At 37.6% G+C, this 4,222-nt stretch overlaps 1 long non-coding RNA gene across 1 annotated transcript; it reads right to left on the reverse strand.

Annotated features, from left to right (window-relative positions):
- Nucleotides 1–805: 805 nt before the first annotated feature.
- Nucleotides 806–3,731, reverse strand: LOC104910767. The gene is made up of 3 exons (XR_793387.2): nucleotides 3,631–3,731; nucleotides 1,407–1,507; nucleotides 806–948 (listed from the first exon to the last, which is right to left on the reverse strand). It is a non-coding gene; the product is annotated as an uncharacterized LOC104910767 (long non-coding RNA).
- Nucleotides 3,732–4,222: the final 491 nt, after the last annotated feature.

Below are 4,222 nucleotides of genomic sequence, written 5' to 3' on the forward strand. Positions count from 1 at the left end.
GAAACAATGGTATTGTGGCTAATCTCACAAACCTGTAGCTCCTGTATCCCCTGTATCCCCTGGCAAATGTAAAAGGCAGAAGAAAGTTTACATAAACCACAAAACTGGTGTTTCTTGCACTAAAGAATTACCTAATGCGTAACAGGACATGCTAGGCTTGTTTACTTCATAGCATCTGCTGGCTTCAACATATATTTTTTACTTATAAGACTATCTACCACAACAAGGTTGGCAAAACTGTAGTGATTTATATCTTTCCGAAGGAGTCAGGCTCCTGCCTGAGCAAAACACCTCTTTTCATTAGCATACCTTTTATTTGTTATAGCAACTTCAAATCACTAAAGTCTGTTTGCAGCCATTCTGATAATACTTCCTAAAGATAAAAATTTCAGGCCACTGAAGCAGGATTCCATAATGCACTATTCAATGGCATGAGAAGATGCTGACACAATCATAAGATTATTTATGAGAATTAACTCTTATCCATACTGATAAACATCAAGGAATTATAGGATTTCCGAGATGATGCCAAAGCTGCTGTACCCAAAGTCTTTAACCAAAAATGTACCATTAATGTGTTATTACTGTAAAGCACATTTCTTTTCACTTTTATGGAATGGTAAAGAGAATCTACACGTGGTGCAGAATCAAGCAATGAAAAATTATTCTAAAACTATGACTTCAAATTATTCTTTTAGTTACAACGTCATTTAAGACTTTTTCTTTTTGAATAATCTACTTCCTAACATGCATATTCATCTTTTTTAATTACTGAAAGTTTAACAGTGTTATACTGTAGCATAGTAACAATAATAAAAATTGTCTCTCACCTTCTGTTTGTACATCCCAAACAATAAGAACATTAGCAACATCCACAGAGATAACATGATCACCAAAAGGCTGCAGAAGGTGTATTCTTGCCTTGTGACCTTCATAGGTATGTACTACCTAAAAATTTTTAACAGGGAAGTTTTCAGTATAAAATGTTCAGGTAGCATACAATGTTAGCACAGTGCTTGAGGATGGCTAATATACATGAGCATGAGTACAAACTTAAAATAGATGGAAAGGCCACACAACTTTAAGTAGAATATATATATATGTATATATAATTTTCTTTGGTATTAAAAGCTGTTTGTTCGCAAGATATTTTAAATAATTTTTAAATTATTTGAATTAAGTAATTATGAATAGAATTTTAAGAAATAACTATTGCAATTAATACATAAAACATAAGTCAGCCATCATGAAATCGGTTATTACAAATTTCCATTTTATGCTGTTTAATTTTCTACATTAGGAGCAATAAAATAGTTTCTTAAAAACGAAGGTAACAAACAGCTACAGAAATGCAAATTTGGAGAAAACTAACTGTACCACCAATTAATAAGTAAACTCTTAAAAACCTCTTTGTTCCTGGCAATAGCATGGAAAACATTGCCATACGAAGCAAATATCAACATTCGGTCTGCTGCCAAACAAGTAATGTCTTGTAGCAAAGCATTGCCTGCAAATCAAACAGAAAAATTCAACAGGTTTCACCTTTATAACCAAAGATAAAGTCTGACAATGCGTTTGTTTAGTTTGGTGACACACCAATAAAACTGTTTTAGTATAGGCATTTCTGTAAGAACACATTTATTTCAGATAGCTCTTATGAATATCACATCTGGTAAAACGAGAAGTAATATCACACTGATAAACTGCAACGTGGTTCTTTCATAAAATACTGAATTGTTACTTCAAGTAAAGGCACACCTTAGCTTCCTGAAGGCTTACAGATAACAACAATGTAACACTTTCTACAGACTGTTAAAGCCACACAGCCCAGTGGAAACACTAGATGAAGGTGCCCCTGCCTATAGCATGGAGGTTGGAACTAGATGATCTTAAAGGTCCCTTCCAACCAAACCCATTCTATGATTCTGTGCTCTGATTCTACTTATGATGATGATGATGATGATGCAGGGATACAATCAGGTCACAGAAATCGGGTACCCTGCAAAGGCAGAGCCTGCTTAGGCCAAGACACTCAAGAAAAAGGGCACCAACCACATAACATCAATAAATAACAACCACTCATCAGAGAGGCGGATCATTTATTTTCTCAGTCACGACTCTGTATTTTAACATCTCCAATTCTGTACTTCAACATCACACTTCACAAGAAAGTGTAAGTGATTGTCTATTAAAAGGTGTAGCCTACTAAAAAGTATTTCAGAAAACGTGCAACATTTTTACCATTTTGTACACTGAGGGCAGAAGGTATGCTTATTTATAGCGTCACACCTTCACTGCTGAATTTATAATCTGGTCCCACCTATGTAACAGTTAATTGTCCCATTTACGAGCTCAGCTATTAATGAAAAATATTTGGCTTTTATGAGATCCATGTAAGAAGTTTATGGAAAACTTTACTTTTCAGGACAGCATTCATGTTCCTGAATCACCTAACTGCTGGCCAAGTGTTTCAGATGTCATCCCACCCAGTTCCTCTCAAAGCCAGATTACAACACCCATTAAATAAAGTTAGCTTTAACTATGCCATCTGAGTCTTAAAACCTTCTGGGAAACTCTCTCTCTCAGTATCTGTGCTGTATCGTAGCTCTCCCTCAGTCAAGGATACTGACTAATCACCAGCCTGAACCTGCAGACTGCCTGCTGCCCTTTGTTATACAGTTATAGTGTCAACCATCACCCACGCAAGTTCAGCTTTGTGAGTACCCTTCCAGTAATAGCCTACTTCTTGTGACTTATCCCCTCAGCAAACCAAGCAGATCCAGTTACTTCAATATATCTTCCTATGCCTTATTCCTGAGCTGGCTATCGCAGTCTACATGTGGTCTTACCATCAGAAAGTACAGAGCAACAACAGCTTTTGCAGAACTGCTGGTTGTCTTCCTACCATAGCTCAGCACAGTGTTTACCTTATTTGGAGTTACTGCATTCCTGGCCCACTCTCAGCCTGGCATCAGCACAACCTCAGCAGCTTGTCAGCAGGGTGCCATGCAGGCAATCGGCTCCTGGGTTGTTGTTCTAACCCAGGTGCAAGCATTCTCTGCTTGCCTTGCTGAATACTGCATGGTTTCAGCTGGCTGGCCCCATCCCAACACTCCGCAACACCTTGCCAGGCTGAAGCTGAGGTTGTTGATGAAGGCACTGAACATGTTGATAACTAGTGTAGGCTTTGCCACCCACTGCCAACTCCATGTCAAGCTATGCTTTCATGTCATTTGTCCCCAGCAGTCCAGCCCATTCTTAACACTGTGAAGACTTTCAGTGCTATCTGTTATGATCCCATAATTATTCTCCTTCAAGTAGCCATAAAAACAATGAAGAGTGGAAATAACAGCTTTAACTGATGCTCGCTCCTTTAAAGCCTAGAGGTGGTTTTGGAAAAACAAGAGTGAGAAGAGCTTCACAAGGCATATGCCTAAGAGAACTAAATCATAGCTGCAACAGCAATCCTGTTTCCAAATTAACACCCAGTATTTCAGAGACTTCCTCACTGAAAACAGTAACAAACATAAATCATTTTGCCCTTCCAAAATGATAATTGGTGCAGCTATTATATTAAAAGACAAATAAATAATATTTTTTTAAAAAAAACAAGAATCTGTGCATACTTACTCACTGCAACAATACCAAGCTTCTTCACCTGTAACGAGAAAAAGGTATTTTTAGTGATGAATTTGCTACAGAAATTCAAAATTCTAGGATTTAGCCTAGCTGAGATTAGGAATTTGCATGCCTCAAAAAAGAAAGAATGATAGATTTCCCTTAGTTTACAATGGCATTTAAGGCAAAAGCTGCAGATAGCAGTTCAAAAGGCAAGGGACAATAGTTGCTGAAAGACAGCCATTCAGCAAACTCTATATTAAAGTGCATGGAGCTAAGCACACATGGATATCTTGCAGCGTCTGGACAAACCTGTTTTCACATTATCTCTGCTTCATTCCATATTTTGTCAGTCTTAACTCTGTTCACATGGAATTTGCTTCAGCGAGTGTCATCAGCACCCAGAGATGCTGATGGTTCAAGCTCTGTGAAGACGCCTGACAAAAGCAAACACTAAAAAACTGACAGAGAGGCACAGGAAAATCTGCACCATACAGCTTGCGCTCTGCTGTAAAATACAATAACTTGATACAGCTCTATTATTATTTTTATACACTCTATTTGCATGGGGAAAAAAAAAAGAAAGTCAGCATCACATGCTCTC

The sequence above is a fragment of the Meleagris gallopavo genome, chromosome 4 (genome assembly GCF_000146605.3).
Source record: "Meleagris gallopavo isolate NT-WF06-2002-E0010 breed Aviagen turkey brand Nicholas breeding stock chromosome 4, Turkey_5.1, whole genome shotgun sequence".
Lineage (NCBI taxonomy): Eukaryota > Metazoa > Chordata > Aves > Galliformes > Phasianidae > Meleagris > Meleagris gallopavo.